This window comes from Antedon mediterranea, chromosome 5, assembly GCF_964355755.1.
Source record: "Antedon mediterranea chromosome 5, ecAntMedi1.1, whole genome shotgun sequence".
In the NCBI taxonomy this organism is placed as follows: Eukaryota; Metazoa; Echinodermata; class Crinoidea; order Comatulida; family Antedonidae; genus Antedon; species Antedon mediterranea.
Genome location: NC_092674.1, coordinates 18,464,032 through 18,483,238, shown reverse-complemented (window position 1 = coordinate 18,483,238; position 19,207 = coordinate 18,464,032). Strand labels below are relative to the sequence as shown.

General features: G+C 34.3%; 1 long non-coding RNA gene across 1 annotated transcript in view; it reads right to left on the bottom strand.

Moving 5' to 3' along the window:
• Window positions 1–4,435: 4,435 nt before the first annotated feature.
• Window positions 4,436–19,207, bottom strand: part of LOC140049542 (uncharacterized) — a 37,598-nt gene continuing 22,826 nt past the window's right edge. Inside the window, exons 2-3 of the long non-coding RNA XR_011845295.1 lie at window positions 5,596–5,698; window positions 4,436–4,603 (exon numbers count right to left, since the gene is read on the bottom strand). This is a non-coding gene — a long non-coding RNA (uncharacterized lncRNA). The remainder of the gene's footprint in view (window positions 4,604–5,595; window positions 5,699–19,207) is intronic.

The window sequence follows — 19,207 nt, the reverse complement described above, 5'->3', positions numbered from 1 at the left end:
GCGGATAATTCCAACATCGCTTTGATTCGTCTAGGTGTTTGTTGTTTTTTTCGTGTCCATCTTATAATGATATTAATTTGTAAATTCATTTCTGTTCCCATTGCCTTAGGTTGGTCCAGGATACTTATTATTGGATCTATTCAGTGTCCAGTTTTTGGGAGGGCCAATATTTGATTATAATATATCCAGCCAGCAGTAATAGTGATAAAGTAAATAATATTGAAGTAAGGACGAGTCGAGTGGCCGGGCGGTTAAGGCAGTGATGCCGTAAACCATAGCTATACAATAAAATAAGCGCAAGTTCAAGTCACTCCTCGACGATTCTTCTGGTAGAACAAGTCTTAAACTGAGTTCCTAACACTTTTAAGAACCCAGAGAAGAAAGTTCGTTTGTGTTACGCTAGCGAGCGAACAGGACAACAAACAAACACAGATAAACCATCATTGGAGAGAAATGTCATTTATTATAATGACGAATATTAAAACGTGTATATTGGTAAAACATAGATGACAAATATTAACACAAATCACTTATAGTATAAAACGTAATTATATTACATAATATAAAATGGGTTACGCCCTATACGTTATGTCATCTGAAACCATAAATCAAATACTGCATAACGGATATCAGTAATCAGACTATTCTAAAACAAAGTATAAATCAAAGTATTAAACTCTACTTACTAAACAATACTTAATATTAGGTTAACAAATTTGCATTTAAGCATCAAATATATACATCTATAAATCTACTTGAGTTCTGATTAAAATACAATAAAATATTAAATTGGCTGTAGACATGAGTGAGTCTGGGTGTCAGCGCCACTACCCAGCCTTAGATGGGTTCACCACCCACCCAGACAAAACAAAAACCACGGAACTGACCCTTATGAACTGAACGATGAAATACGAATGTATTTCTTGAAAACAGAAGATTTCCATCTCCCAAATTGTTGAATGAGGCTATCTGACATGCCTAATGACGCAGCTACGGTGGCCTATAAGTGTCACGGCAACTTTCAAATAATACCTACAGTAGTAGCCAAGTCTACTGTAAATAAAATAATAAAAAACAGATTACTGTAAATATATTAAAACATTGTAGAATGAGGGCCTAGGCCTACCTTGTAATAAGGACTATGGTCTAGCCCGGCCTAATATAATATATAAAACATAGGAAAAATTACTTACTGGCGTCAGTGACATTAAAGATGATGTCAGACTAATAACCGGTGATAAAGCGAAAACCGAGCTGCTAGATCAATAGTTTCAGTCAACATTTATACATGAAAGTCCCTTGACTCACACATTCCCACCTACCGAACACACGCTCATGCCAGAAGTTAACATCACAGAAGAAGGAGTCTGCAAATTGCTGAAAGAGCTCCATCCAGCAAAAGCCTCGGGACCTGACAACATAAGCCCAAGAGTGCTCCGAGAACTTGCAACAGATAACAATATCCCCGATATTCTGTGGCTTGTTCAAGAAATCTTTAGATACTGGGATTGTGCCTAGTGACTGGAAGAATGCAAATATTGTCCCCATCTTCAAGAAAGGCCAGCATAATGACAAAAGAAATTACCGACCTATTAGCCTGACAAGTATCGCATCTAAAGTCATGGAGCACATTATCACCAGTAGTCTGATGAACCATGCAGAATTAAAAACTATTCTACATTCTAAGCAGCATGGATTTCGAGCAAGGCGGAGCTGTGAGACACAGTTGATAGAATTTGTACATGATATCACAGCAAATATGATGGATGGTCTGCAAACTGATGTTTGTATACTTGACTTTGCCAAAGCGTTTGACAAGGTTGGACACCAGCGACTGCTGTCAAAATTGGAATGGTATGGGATCAAGGGAAAAGTGCATAAGTGCTTGTTCCTTTTTTTATATCAATGACATAAGCTGTGGTCTCAACTCTACTATCCGGTTATTTGCTGATGACACCATGATATATACCACCATTACAAGTAATACTGATAGCGGTCTCCTGCAGTCTGATCTCCACAAACTTGAAGAATGGGGTAGGACATGGCAAATGCAGTTTCACCCAGAAAAGATTGAGCTTCTCACAATAACAAGAAGAAGAAGAAAGTAAAGCAGAAATACACCCTATGTGGAAGCGAAATAAAGAGTGTTGATGTTGCTAAATACCTTGGCGTCAACATCTCCCAAGATATGAAGTGGAACTCCCATGTGGATGCCATAACTTCCAAGGCAGATAATGCACTCAACTTTTTGCAACGAAACGTGTGTGTCAGAAACAAACGGATAAAAGGCCTTGCATATAAATGTTGTGTATTAGAGTATTCTAACACCGTCTGGGACCCATATAATTCCAATTTAATTGGTAAACTTGAAATGGTACAGAGAAGAGCGGCTAGATTTGCCTGCAACAACTATAAGCGCACGTCAAGTGTAACCGAAATGATGAAGGTCCTTGGTTGGGAAACCTTGGAAGAGAGGAGGAGGATAGCTCGACTGTTAATGTTCCATATGATAAGATACACTACTGCAAGCAGCTGATATGAAACTGGTCATGAAAAACACCTGTAGACCCAGTCGGAGAGAGAACAGTCAATCATACCATATTCCTCACTCAACAGTTGATTACTTTAGGTATTCATTCTTTCCACACACTGCCATCGACTGGAATCATCTACCAGAATTCAAAAACCCTTATTGTCCAAACTTAATTAAATAGGGTACACCTTGTCACAACTTACTCTCTGGGGGTTTCTGTCTTGGTGACAGCTCGCTGGGCACCTGGATGGCTGAGGCGGGGTAAATGGGTATTCAGTTACTTTATTCTGCCTCTCCTAGGTAGCGGCCCAGGAAAGTGATACGGTTGGCACGGATGGTAGACGTCCATAGTGTTTGATGTTGGGTACAGTTTACTCTATTTTACTCTTTACAAGGTGTCTGAATACAATACAATTATATAAAGGATAGATTAAATAATTATATATATTTATATAAGTAAAACAACAAAAAGAGAAAAGGGAAAGGGAAGAAAAGAAGAAGAAAAGAGAGAAAGAAAAGTGAAAGGAGAAGTAAGGGAAAAAAAAATAATAATAATAATTATAAATAAATAAGAGAGTCAGTTTCTCTCTCTAAAAGAATAAATAAATAGAATAATACCACACAACCAAATACAGTAGAGCTAGCAAAACAGAGTTGGAGGAGCAGAGTCTTCACATATGAAGTTGGCTCCAAATACGAAGAAGAAGAAGAAGAAGAAGAAGAAGAAGGCCTAGAAAGTTCAAGAAGATTGCAATAGACAAGTAAACTGCTGCAGTTAAATAAATTAATATAACTAGAAAGCCACTCCGAGAGGGCATACCTCCGCCTACTGTAAAATTCTCCTACATAAGATTTCTCCGGAAAAAAAAAATATATATATTTGTGTGTGTCTTAATGCTGTTTGTGATTTAGGCTAATTTCATTACAAGCATTTGTATGCGCGAGTTTGGTGTAATGGTTATGTAACAAGCCTTTCAATTAACAATAGCTTCAGTCGACTAACAATAGAACAGCAACGCGAAAATCAAACGAGTGAATTTGAAAAGAAATAGGTTTTTTAAACTACCCGCATCAAAAAACGTGCACATTAAATCAAAAAATGTTTTAAAATTACAAATCGCAAATTTGCCTCTTGTTAAAAAATGAAGTTTTTTGGACAAGTAGTTCTCGAGAAAATGCAATTTCAGTTTACTTGTTACTTTAAGACTGCTCGCCGGCTTTTGAAAAATTCTGTCCTATCTTTTAACACTAGCAGGTCTAAAAAAGTATACTAAAAAGTGGTCCAGAATTGGGACTGTGGTCCCAAATGGTCCCAACATTTAATGGAATGGTCCTTGACCACATATCTATATGTCTATTCATTTTGGTAAAGATCTTGTAATTACTTTTTGAGTAATCCTGCTAACAAACAAATGAAAGCACTCAGAAACTGAGTGAAATACTTGGCAAAATATATCCACTGACTCGGAGCATGTTGAAAGATACATTTGTTTTGCTTTAGGTATTAGCTTTACATTGTTAAAATCCTGCTGGGGTTAATAATTTGTTTAAATAATTTTTTGATACAAACAACTCCGGCATTGCAACAATGACCTTTCTAAAATCAAGATTGACCAGAATAATGATCGAGGAGTGTCTTGAAGCTGTACCGATTTGCGGCGCCTCTGCCTTAACCCATGTAGTAATATATCAATTTACCTGAAAATCAATAGGCATGTTCTGTAAGTATATACCTGATGAAATAAGGAAGGACACACGCTGGTACTAACAAAACTACTTATCAACTTACAATAGTTTAATTTGAATAACAATAGAACAGCAACGCCAAAAACAAACGGGTGAATTGGAAAAGAAATAGGTTTTTAAAACTATTCGCATCAAAAAACCTGTACACTGAATCAACTTTTGTTTTAAAATTAAAAATCACAATTTATAACTCTTGCCTCTTGTACAAAAATGATGTTTTTTGGACAAGTAGTTCTCGAGAAAATGCAATTTCAGTACACTTGTTACTTTAAGACTGCTCGCCGGCTTTTGAAAATTGTCTCCTATCTTTTAACACTAGCCGGTCTGAAAATAATATCATTTTTGTTATTTGTGAAGTTATTAATAAACCAATTTTGTTGATTTTCAATAGGCATGGTCTGACAATATATACCTATCTACACCAAAAAATTCAGAACGATAACTTGAAAACTGTAGGCGCTATCGTGCTAACAAACAAACAAACAAACAAACATACAAACATACAAACATACATACAAACAAAGTGAATACTATACTTGGCAAAATTCTTTTTTGCCAAGTAACAAACAAACTAGCCTTCGCGCATAGCGCGATACTTGGCCAAATCAAAATTGGCCTCCTGACATTGACCCAATTTTCACCAAAAGTGTGTGTCTTATGCTGTGTGATTTAGGCTAATTTCACTACAATCATGTGTATAGAGTTTGGTGTACAGGTTATGTAACCAGCCTTTGAACGAACAAAGGTCTGCTAACCATAGAACAGCAACGCGAAAAACACACGGGTGAATTTGAAAAGAAATAGGTTTTGTAAACTACTCGCATCAAAAAACCTCTTTATTAAATCTAATTCAGTTTTAAAATTACAAATCACAAATTATAACTCTTGCCTCTTGTAAAAAAATGAAGTTTTTTGGACAAGTAGTTCCCGAGAAAATGCAATTTAAGTTTACTTGTTAATTTAAGACTGCTCACCGGCTTTTGATAATTCTGTCCTATCTTTTAACACTAGCAGGTCTGAATATAATTTTTAAAAGTGGTCCAGAATTGGGACCGTGGTCTGGATTTTAACCAAAATTGGGCAGTGTCGTCCTTGCACCAGGTGACATGTATGGTAGTAATTTGGAGTCATTCGAATCAAAATTGTGAGCGCTAGAGTGATGACAAACAAACAAACACACACACACACAAACCGCACCAATCAACATACTTGGCCAATTTTCAATTTGGCCAAGTAACAAACACACGCTACGGATTACATATACCTCCTTGGCGGAGGTAAATAATAATTACATCAATGCACAAATAATTACTTACCTTAGAAAAAATCGAAGATTCTCGAGGGAGGATTCGATTAAGGAGACCGCTGTCGGTGTCAGAGCGGGATTGGCTGCTCCTTGCTGTGGGTGTATGGAGAAACCTGTAAAATAAACTATACAAATTAATCTTGTTTAGCGTAAGTAAGTAAGTCCAGGCTGGACTTCATGTGTTGTGCCAAGTAATTTAGAAGCTTCATCGTTCGTGACTGAGTACTTAGAAGCAGCACAAGCTGGACTTTTCGTACTGCAAACCATTTAAATGTGAAGCAGCTCATGCTGTACTTCTGTAGGATGAGCGCTAAGAGACTTATCCAATAACAATGCTTTGTTAATATGGAGCCTAGACAGTAGGTCAGCCAACACATTTTCCTTGCCTGGAATGTGTTTTGCCTTGAACAGGTTGCCCATTGTCTGCACTATTATTTACTGTTGTAGTCGAGGTAATGGCAATAAATATAAGGAATAATCCATTGTGTAAGGGAATTGAATTACCTGAGAATAAAGATATTGATAATATTGTGAAAATAGCTCAGCTCGCTGATGACACTGTGATTTTTACAACAGGTGAAAATAGCTTAAAATATTTTTTCACTGAAATCAATGCATTTTGTAATATTTCAGGGTTAAAGCTAAATAAAGGAAAATGTAAAGGAATCTGGATTGGATCAATTCAAAATAATCTAGCAACCCCCTTGTGGTATCACTTGGACGAAAGAGCCAGTGAACTTCCTCGGAATTTATGTAGGCTATAAAAAAGGTATTTGTGAAAAAAAAACTGGGATGATAAAATTATGGATTTAGAACATACTTTAAGGCTATGGGAAAAACGACACCTTACCTTCTTTGGAAAAATGATAATAATTAAAAGTCTAGCAATTTCAAAATTAATATACAATGCTAGTATTATCAATGTACCAAAACATATATTTCCAATGTTATTGTATAGATTCCTATGGGAAAATAAAAAAGAAAAGATTAAGAGGAAAACACTTATAAATAAAATAGAAGAAGGAGGGGTTAATATGATTGATTTTTATGTAGTTGTGAACTCGTTAAAGCTAAACTGGGTTAAGAGACTACTTAGCCAAGACCCAGGCAAGTGGAAATGTATTCCAAAATATTACATGTACCCTATAGAATGTACATCTATATATAAATTTACGTAAGGGCAAAATTCGGTAAATCGCGCGTTATTTCTAGAATGTTTACTCGATGGTATATAAAGCTGGTTAGAATCTTGGTACAGATTTTAACCACCAGATGTAACCCTGTTTACTAATTAAATTCAGCTAGATAATTAGTTATTGACAATTAAAACGAATTTAGGTTCAACGATTTGCCCAAATAGGGGTGTTTTCCGACCGTAGTATATACTGTCTAATGGATGTCCTCTTAAAAAATACCTGCACACAATAATACGAGGATGCTTCGCATTTTCCTATCTCCTCCTACGATAATTGTTTTTAATAGCTGAAAACCGGTTGAACAGCTCGAGTACAGTATCATAATGTTGAAGACAAGCCGATTAAAAAAAAAAAAAATACTATTTTGATAGATTTAATATACGTTTATACAAATGTATTGATTTGCGATGAATGGAACATGGTAAATTTATGGGCCCTTTGAGAATAAACTTAAAACTGAGATATAGCATTGCAATACTTTGACAATATTGTAAATACTGTACGTAATAACCATTTTTGGTCGCCATTTGAATCGAAATTTTCTTATACTGTGAATGTGGTTACTGTTTATTGTATTAATTAGTAATTATAAAAAATATAAACGTCGTAGTTGTGTATCGTTACATGTACTTTACTATTTCAATCGACTATAACAGGGACAGTTTAAATTTTTTGGACTCATTTTAAGACAAGTTTCTCCTTCGTGTCTATTTATTCGTTTCTGAAAACGACAATGTATTTATAGTCCTGCGGTACGTACATTTGAAATCGCCAGTTTTTTTGACGCGGAAATTACTGTGTATTCGAGAACCATCTGTGGACACGACCTAGATCTAGTTAGAGATAAGTAAGCTTAATTTTGAAAAGCATAAACAATTACAAATTATGCCTGAATTTTATTTAAATATGATTAATGCAATTGTGAAAATAAATAATATTGAAATGTTAGATCCTCAAAATGTACAGGAAATTAAATCTCAAACCTTGTGGGAAAATAAACATATACTGTCAGACGGAAAGTCTTTATACTTCAAAGATTGGTTAAAGTCGGGCTATAAAACAATTGGTGACATTTTTGTCAATAACACAATTGTAAGTCTTCGAGATTTAATTCCCACGTTATTAGTAAAGCATAATGGGATAATAGAATACTTCAAGCTCATGAATGCTATTCCTATTGAATGGAAGGAAGTATTGGCACGACCTAGAATAGAGAAAGAACAAGTTAATGTTGATATTAAAAATGAATTATTCAAATCAAATGTTAAAACAGGTTTTCATGATAAGTTTATAATTGAATTAAAGACCGTGCTAATCTCCCAAGTAAAATGGGAAACAGAGTTTTTAAATAAGACTATGGTATGGAACAAAATATGGAATAATAAAGTCAAAGATATGAAACATATGGTAAAAGTTGCGCAATTCAATTTTAAACTTTTACATCGCATACTTGTTTGTATAAAAGATTACATATTTGGAAATTGTCTAAAACTAATATTTGCGATAGATGTAAGAATGTGATAGAAAACGAAGAAAATATGTTACTTAAGTGTGAAGTGATTAAGCTAGTTTGGAGAAAATTCAATAATCTTATTGTTGAATGCTTTCCAAATGAAACGCCAATACATTGGTTTGATATAGTTACTGGTTCCAAAGATAAACTTGTAAATGAACTAACATCTATCTTTACGTTTTGTATCTACAAATCCCGCATAAGGCTTTGTTTATTAGATAATATGATGGGTAACGAATCAAAAAGTGTCTTGAATATGTTTAAGTTTGAATTAAAAAATCTTATAGAAAATGAATATGCATGTAATCAGTATAAAGCAGTTATAAAATAGGATGATGTTAAAATTAAATTATTAGAATTCATAAAATAAGAAAAATATAAAACTAGTACAAGCTGTAGTGTATATATTATATAAACATTCATATAATGGAAAATCAAAACTGTACTAGTAGTTACTATAAAGTTATGTAAGAATGTAATAAATCAATTGAATTAAGTTTAGGCAGAACACATAATTGTAACACATCTGCTATAATAATATTCTATATATGAAATAATGCTAAACATAAGGTCATACCTATAATAAAGCCATACATTATAAAACTAACAAACACCTAGGCCTATACTAAAACTAATACATGATAGAAATAAATGTATTAGGGTAAAACATAGACTGAAACACACGGTCAAACATATAAGTAAACAAACAAATGTAAATGGCCAACATAGTAAGAACAGAACTTTAAGGTTTAGAAATAGTGGAATGAAACAAACGTTATACAAGGCCAAAACATAAAAAGTAGCATCATTATAATGTGTTTATAATAACTATGTTAAACTGATTCGTAAATGTAAATATGTCTATTAATGTGTGTATGGGTGTATATATATTTGTAATGGATGTAATATAAGGTCAAAAGAAAACAAGGCCATATAGATGGCTGCAGTCGCGTGCTCATTATTGTTTACCGACCGACCGACCAACCTACCAACTGACCGAAATTACTGAACATGTTTAAAAATGTTGAAATGTTGAAAAACATTTATATTTTTTTAATTTACACGTGCGTAGCCTGTCACTTTTGACGTGCTCGTATAACGTAATTTCGAGTTGAAAAGTAAGTCAAGAAAACAGAAACCGGGCAAAAAGAGTGCGCAATAACATTTAACGCGCAGTGCGCGCAAAATAATCTGCGCACTCATGGCAATTTTTTAAACGCTTAAAATTGCCTGAAACCAAAGATCTTATATACTAAAGATGTGACACTTCCCGCGTTTACGCGTAACACTTTAGAAGCGTCAAATTATAGTGCGCCCCCTCGCTTAAACGAGTAACGAACTTTTGCGTGACGATCGCAGTATTCTTAAGAAAATGGGATTGAGGAGTCGCGCCAAAGTTTGTATGGTTAAGAAACAATGAATGAAAAGAGAAAAAGTGGAGGGATATACTGTGCTGCAATTAATTGTAAAAGCAATTCAAAGGCCAACCCAGAACTTAAGTTTTACAATTTTCCCAAAGACAAGAACAGGTAAATTTATGTAATTAAATAAGTAGCCTATACATCTTAACATAGGCCTATGCTATGTAGGGACTAACCTTACTTTACTGTGTATTCAATTTATACATATATTAATAAACTAGGCTAGGTAGGCCTATTATTAATAATTATTATTTAAACGTAGGTATGAAATGATTATTATTATCATTATTAGGCTACTACTAGTACATTAATTATATAACAGTGAACTTACACTAATTTCTTCACTGTTCCCTGGTTATATTACTTTATCCTTTAAAATTTAGTACCTTAAACAACTTTTAAAACTTTCAATTCAAGAAACATTTATTGACCAAATATTATATCATTACAATTGTTGGCATATAAGTAAAAATTTGGTCGAAAGAAGCCCAATTGGCATGTCGCTGTAGTCCCTCTTTTTACATTATACAAATAATAATAATAATAATACTTAATATAAACAAATTGTGATCTTAATTATTTCATGCTTTCCGTCTCATGGTTAATATTTGCTTTCTGTCTCATGGTTATTTTATTTCGTTTAATTTAACTAGCCGTTACATACATTATATTAACGCATGAAATAATTATTATTATCATTATTAGGCTAGGACATTAGTTATAATAACAGTGAAATTACACTATTTTTATTGTTCCCTGGTTATATTACTTATCCGTTGAGTAGCCCTAACAAACAATTTTTAATTGAATCTTATACTTAATATTTATGAAATTCAACCGTTAGTTAGTTAGTGGTTTTAGGTTAGGCTTAAGTATTTGACTTTAGGCCCTAACCAATTTGAAAATCAATTAGCATGCACGCAGACGTCCTATAATTACGTAAACGTTAATTATGATAAAGCAAAAACTCACTAGACAATTATTAATTTACAGGTGAGCAAAATGTGCCCAGAACACACGACGCGCGGATTTGAGAAGGAAACCAAGTTCCTATTTACACCGTAATTGCCGCTTGTGCAATATTCATTTCGAAGAATCTCAAATACTGATGGTCATCAGAAGACTTGTATGGAATGCAGTCCCTACAATATTTGATGTCCCAAATCCACCACACCAAGTAACAGTGCGGCGTAAATTACCCACAAGACACTCGGAGGCAACACCAACTCCAGAAAACAATGTTCGAACGTTACAGACTGTTCACAGTGAAACAAGTAAGTGAATATAGTACTAGTGTACTAATAAAATACATTACAATAATTAGATTGTGAAAGTTCTTATTTTCTTCCTGATACAAACATATCGTTCATTAATGTTCTCTTTTTATACTTACCGTATTTGGCCTGTCAAAACAAAGTTATGTTGGCATTTAATATTTCGTTGTGTGACGTGGTACTTATTCTTAATTGTTGTTTTTGTGTAGGGGCTCCCCGTCATCATTCTGATCATAACTATGCTATGACGTCTACCGTGACTCCTTCAACACAAGACAGGACTGAAGATGAGTGCCAAGTTCCAAGTAAGCATTATATACCCTATACACAAAATGTTATTTATTAAAGTCTAGATTGACTGATTGGATAACTAACTGACTGATTCCAACTACTACTATTATTAATATTATAATAATAATTATTATTATTATCATTCTCAATCACAGATGCATGTGTTCTCTTTTTATTTCCAGATATACCGATACCCTTAAATGAGACGCCGGCTAGACAATCATGTCCGTCAATTTCAAGACATTCCAGTACTTTGAAATATCGAGTGAGGGTATGCCGACTTAAAGCAAAAATGAAGAAGATACAGTCTACCATCATTGAACTAGCAGGTGGTGATCAAATCGAAAGTATAATTCAGAAAGCTAAAACCTACATGAGTACTAATGCCTTAGATTTCTTTGCCGGTCAACTACGAATTGGCAAGAAGAAACCAAAGGGCCGTCGTTATACAGTGAAAGACCGCTTGTTTTCAATGGCGTTACATTTTCAAGGTCCCAGGGCTTACAGGTTTTGTAGAAAGATGTTTGTCCTTCCACACCCAAGATCACTGAAAAGGTGGCTACAACGAGTCGAAGTGAAACCAGGATTTAATGATGCCACTTTTTCATAATTACAAATTAGATGTGCAACATTCAACGAACGTGAACGTGTGGTGGCCGTGTCCCTTGATGAAATGTCCCTGAAAGCTGCCATCAAATACAATCGTTATAAAGATTGCATGGAAGGGTTAGAAGACTATGGGAGCATTGGCACAACAAAGAAGGTAGCTACACAGGCGCTAGTGTTCATTATGACATCTAGATGGAAGCAGTTTACGTACGTAAACCTACGCATATTCTATGCTATTAAATTCTTCAACAGAGACATAATCAGTGATAAGAAGAAGAGTAAAAAATTAAATTAAAGTATCACATTTATGAGGTATGGTAAAGTTGTAGGAAGTCTGTACGCGCCCCGGTCTGTGCATTATCGGCTAGAAATGATGATCATTACGACGGTCTGGTATGATGATTGAATAATTGTAAATATGATGATTTTATTTCAATGTTTCTACATTTTTTATATTTCCTCTGGGTGGCCCGTGCATCATTTTGCAATAGTTATTGAGTTAATTTTAAACTGAGACTACTATAACATAACTAATTGCTATCTCAGGTTTTAAATAAATTATAATAACAAATGAATGTCATGGCGAATGACGGGTACATAATGCAGTAGTCCTAGTATGAATTGTCTCAGAATTGACTATCATAATCTGTTTCATGTCATGACTGTAGGCTTAAGCCTATGATTGTTTATAAATATATTCCTAAAAATTACTGCAATAAAATAGTCGAAGTAGTGATTTTAAAAAGTGACTTCTTGTTCTTTTTTAATTGTTTATAACAAACACACTATATTTGACTAATATATTTTCCTAATATGCACTGTTTTGCTGCTGGATGAAAAGTAGTATATAAGATCTTTGGAATAAACCAAAGATCATAAATACTATTATTGTGATGAAAAAAATTGAGTATTCAGTTACAATACAGTAGGGTCTAGACATATCTGATCCATAAATCTACTCGTTTGAGCGAGAGGGCGCCCTATAAAATGAGCTCCATGTGTGTTACATGAATTGCACGTAAAATTCCGAGAGTGTCCTATCTTTAGATTATAAGATCTTTGCTGAAACGTACTCTTATTTCATCGAAAATAAATTTAGAAAATTTTAAGCGCGCGTACGCATGCGTTACATGCGCTACGCACGTAATTGTATTGCCATATGATGATTTATGCCCTGAAATTGTTTTTCATTGTGATTCATGGTTGTGAAGATATGATTACAAACGTGATTTCGTTAAATCGTGCGTTGACCGCGTAATGTTTTATTGCGCACCGTCAAAACATAACCACATCGATTCCTGGCCATAAGGAATATACTGTGAAAATTGACTTAGCTAGATTAAACTGATATCAAGATACGGTCAGAAAGCGATAAAACGCATAGTGATACCGGACCGACAGACAGACAGACAGACCGACAGACCAACCGACCGACCGACATAGTGAACTATAGAGTCGCGTCCACGCGACTAAAAAGAAACATACAAATTGTGAGTACTGATTTAAAATATAATAAAAGAAACAGCTACTTTTTAATACATTTCTTAATATAAAGTAAATTTAAATGATAAATAGTCGTACTTTTACTATAACTTGCAATAAACATAAAATGCACGTTTTTAAAGCATACTTTTACTCCATCGATTTTATGTACATGTATAGATATAGTGCCTTAACTACTATATTGAATTTTATTGCTTTATATTTTTACAAAAATTTATGTATGTTATATAATATATATTTGTAAAAGGAATGAATAAATGTGGGTGACCCCCACTAAAGAGAAAAAAAAACAATTCAATTACATCTATGGACCTGCCTATAAATGAACATGGCAAAGGAAACGCAAACCAATCACGACCTAAGATAGCCCCGCATCCGATTGAACCCGCCACGTCGGTAAATAATCGGATCGTATACGAGGTGATCCATTTTCCCGGAAGAATGAGGGGGCTTCTAAGCGAAGCGGCAAATTTGTTGCGTGACCAAGAACACTCAGCTGACCACAACAACGGTAGGAAAAACGCATCTTGTGAATGTTCTTGTTCGATTCCAAGGTTATTTTCTGCGCATTCATTTTCGCGACTACTACGTTTCTGTGTTTGTTTCAGAGAACACTTTGTACGTTTTTGTGCATGTCTTTTTGTTGTCCTTTTCTATGTTTCTGCGAGTAAATTGTACGTTTCTGCGAGCGTTGTATATTTCCACGAATATATTGTATGTTTGTAATTGTATTTTTGGCAGTGATTGCCTTCCATATCGGTGAGCGGGCTTACCGAAGATGCGCTTTGGGCCGCCGAAACGAACCAAAAGAGGAAAAATCGCGTGCCACCGCCAAATGGGTTTATTCACAAAACAATAGAGAGAGCTTGGTTGGTCTCCAATTAACGAGATCCATAACGCTCTTCGTATGAAATACTTTAATAGAATTATAAAGATGGAAAACTATCGATGGCCACAAATTATATTTATTGGTTTCAATCTTGTATAAACGATATTCTTGAAGTGTAATTGTGAATCCAAAAATATTTTCACCACTCTTTCAAATTACAAAGAAGTCTACTTTTGAATTTCTGAAATTTTAAGAATTCTTAACTCTATAATTATAGATGAATGGAGAATTGAATCACAAAACGAATCAAGTCTCCACATCTATAAAACATTAAAATCAACACATGACTTGAAAATTACTTTTGTATCGATTAAAATTGGTTGGGGTGGTGCGGAAAGGTGGAGTGATAGGGGAGGGGTTGATAGTTTGCCTTTATACTTTTTTGTATGTAAATTAATTAATTGTTATATTGTAATTTTTATTTGAAGGATGCACCTTTGTGCTAAGTGTGCCACCGATCTAAAGGTGTAATTCCAAATAAATAAATAAAATAAATAAATAAAAGTAGCAATTTAATTGGATTAACACGCCTCAACGGCTCGTGAGTTTTCCATAATATAATCCTTTTCCCTGGTATTACTACTGTAGTGCCCTCTAGTATTAATAGGGACTTCTCGATTTTCACGTCGACTGCTAAATTTGAGAACTTTCAGTGGCATTTTTCCGGTCGCTCTCTGACATGAGTAGGCCTACGAGTGGACGTATGACGTCATAACGCTGCAAAAGTTTAAAGAATCATGGCAGAGAATAATAATAATAATAATAATAATAATAAGCTTTATTTAATCACGGATACTTAACTCAACTAAAAGTTGTTTTTCAGTAAGACCATGCTCAAAGGAAAACACCAACAATAATAAATGTAAAAAGCAGATATCAAATCAAATAATAAAACAATTACAGAAGCAAAAAACAAAAGAGAATGATCTCGCGATGATTTTCTGAGAATGTACTAAGAAAATTGAATTTAGAAAATGTGAATTGTATTGGTTATTTTAAATAAAGAGTTTAATACAACAGGTTAAGGCCTGGGTCTTATCACTGGGACGGTCGTCCTTCGTTCAGTTTAACTAGGCTAGGCTTAAGCTACACACTAGCCTGGCCTAAGCCTGTGTATTACCACGGGTCCATCTGTGCATAGCTCCACGAGGGCTACTAGAGATTACACAGTCAGATCCCAAGGTCATTACGTCATACGTTCACTGGCACGTACGTCAACGTAAATGTCCACTTAATCTAACCGTTCATAATCTGTCGACGAGTAACAGTCGACTTCGACTCTGTGTGGACGTGAACGTCGTGTGCGTTCACTCAAATCTAAGTCCATACTGTCTTAGTTGAGACAACCTGTCTCAATTGTCTCCATTATAGGCCATAGTTTATAATTTAAATTTAGTCGAAGTTTACAGACTTGTAACGAAAGACCAGTGTTGATGGTCATTTAACATGATTTTTTTTTCTAAAGTAAAATAGTGTTTTCCCCAATCAAAGGAAGACCCAATCAAACTGTTTCCTCAGTATACATAAATCGTACTGTAGCGACTAGAGAGTAAAACCGAATGTAGGCCAAACGTGTTATATACTACTGATTACAAACCTAGGACATCAACACTACTATTATAGGCCTGCCTTTTTAAAAAGTTATATCTTATCCTGGAATATTTGTCAGGCAGTTTTTTTTATAGGTATATTGTATTCTAAGATTTTTAAACTGTAAATGAATTTTCTGATGTGTTACGAATACCAACATATGAGAACTACCAGATGTAGTTGTTTTAACTCGCATGTTGTCTATCAACACTATCTTTTTAATTTAGAAGCATTTTGTTATTATTTGATAAAGAATATTTATATTATGTGTGAAAATACAGGTGTAATTGTATATTTAATGTCACTTAATTAGCGCCACGGAAAGATAAGATTAATTTTCATCCTTGATTATACCTTTGTTCTTTAATGTCAGTTGGTGAATTTACAGGGAGAAAAAAGGTAAGACTAAATCTTTTGATCAAAATATAAAATTGTAAGATTATATATAAGGTATGAGATACTATTTCATTTTCTATTGTGTTTAAGGTGCTAACTGTAAGTACTGTACATACAAATATACCTAACGTTTACTCCTAAACTTGTTAGTTTGTTTCTCACTTTTCATGCACCAAATAATTAAACAGGTGGTAATTATTTAAAAACAGAAATCAATACAGAATGTTTACCCTGCTATGTATAATTCTGCCACTTTACGTATCCGCAACAACGTCACTATCAATCATACCAGCGGTAAATTTTATCGGTATCGGCTACAATGTTCTCGATGGCAATCCTGATGGCAACGGTACCAATACAGAATGTGTTGACCCAGGCCTTCTGACCGATAAACGTGTATTTGACTACACATTTAATGAAGGCAAAGTTACATCTGATCTACAGTATGCTGTACCAGATCAGGTATGTATAATGGTTTTAAAAAGAGTAGGACCAATATATTTTAAAATTCACGACATTTTGGAGACGCGCGCAATAGTAGACCTATTAAACACATGCGGTACTCCGTGTATAATGGTTTTCAATTTATAACAAAATCATACAATCAAGTGATTTTGGTACAGTTTTGAATTTGTATTATGTTTTGGCTTGATTGAAATGTTGTTTAGAGAATCAAGAAGTAATCTTTGCATAGAATGGCTAAATGCTAAAGAACCACCTCTACCTTTCATAACAACCAAAATGATAACCAAATAGGGTTCAGAAATATTTGTACAATTATAGGTTAGCCCTTCTAGAACGTTCTTTGACAAATATACTATTTTCAGTCTTGCGTTGAAAAAATAATTTGTAAAGGATGGTTTACTATGTGAAAGAGACAATCATGTGATAATAATTGGATTTAATTTCAGATAGTCTATGCTCCTCGGTCTAGCTGTGCACGCACTGTAGAACAAACTATGTATTGGGGCACTCAAAGTTACCAACAAAAACTGAATGGTGATACTACATGGTCAGGTATATGATTGTGAATGAAACTAAAAAAGACGATCAATTTGTCTAGATATTTAGATACACTATATTACATTTAAAAATAAAACAAATTTCAGTTGGTGAAAAACTTTATCAAGGTTTCAATTCTTTGTAAACTGTTAACGTCATCCGTTATTTCACTCTGTCACACAATATTTGATCATTAAAAAAATTATTTAGTTTCAGCAACTGATAAATTCAAGGGATTCGAATTCTCAAAAAGTAATGGTAAGTACTGAATATTTAAAAAACAAACAAAAAAGCTGAAAGAATCCAAATATTTCTGTAAAACCAACAAATAATAATTATGCTTACTTGTGCTTAATTATACTCTTTTTTTAGTTCAGGAAAACTATGAAAATATGGTTGAAAACAATTGCAACAGAATTTATTTCACCAAATGCATTTCTATAAGGTCCCTAGATTAGTCTAAGTATCATTTTATAGCAGTTTTTACATATTTATTTACAGTTTCGAAGATTTTAACATATTATTTTACATTTGTACTATCTGATTCATTTCACTTTCATTGTCAGTATCATCCCTCTCTATTGGAGGTCGGGGTGGTATTTTAGGATACTGATGGAGTGGCATTCTCCACAAACAGTGGAGAAGCAGTCTAAATTATACTTTCTGAGACTGTAATTAACAACACTTCCGGTACGTCTAATCAGTTTTAATAGTTTTGGCACTGGTGGTGAATTTGTCCAATGGGCACATCATGCCATCTATCAGTAGCGTATCCAGTGGGGAAAAACAAGGGTGCCGGGAAAAAAAGTATTTTAAAAATGTAGTAAAAACGGCCTTTACTATTCAAATATTTTAGATTTAGATTCACGGTTGAATGAGTTTGGATTCTGGCTATTCATGGATTAAAGAATAGGATATGCATCAGTTTGAGATCAAAGCTTCCATGACTCTAACCGACAGAGCGCGGACCGCCCACAATGTTACAAAATAAACACAGTTTAATTAACCGTCGTTAAGAACGAAACGGTCGCGTACCTAAAATATTGTTTACTGCACATGCCCAACAACCGTTATAACCTTGTTGCTGGCTATGCTTTCGCGCGATCTTGGTGGCATGATTAATATTTCATATTTTTTAAGCGCTAGATGCTATGGCGGCGACAAATAAAACTTTATGCGACGAATTTAATTATAACTTTTCTTAATTCGAATTAAACGATCTCCCTGAAATATTACAAGATTATTACCTCCGCCAAGGAGGTTATGTTTTCACCCCTGTATGTTTGTGGGTGTGCGTGCGTGGGTGCGTACGTATATGTGTGTCTGAGTCTGTGAACAGCCTGGAGGCCACAGTTTTTATCCGATTCTCACCAAATTTGGCCACAATGATCTATGCCTCAAAAGCTCGAACGAGTTCGAATTTGAGGGGAAAAGGTGATAGGTCAAGGTCACAACTAACAAAAAACTATAATACTGCCTAGAGACCACAGTTTTTATCCGATTCTCACCAAACTTAGCCACAATGATCAATGACTCATCATTAAATTGTGGTTACATTTTGAAGGGTCAGGGTCAAAGATCAAGGTCCAAAAAAAAAAAAAAATAAAAAAATTTAAAAAAAACCTAAGCAGGACTTGAACCAGCGATCTCAACTGTGAGAGGCTGGATACATAACCATTACACCAAACTCTCATTCACAACTTTGTAGTGTGCAGTTAGCCTATTTACATTTAGAACTATTAATTAAAATATATATATATATATCACCTATATATATATATATATATATATATATATATATATATATATATCCAGATCTTGTTGGCCGATTGCTACGTTCTGAAGAACTCAAATGGCCGATTGCTACGTTCTGAAGAACTCAAATGGCCGATTGCTACGAATTCAAGACTTTTTGGCCGTTTGCTACTGTCATTTTGC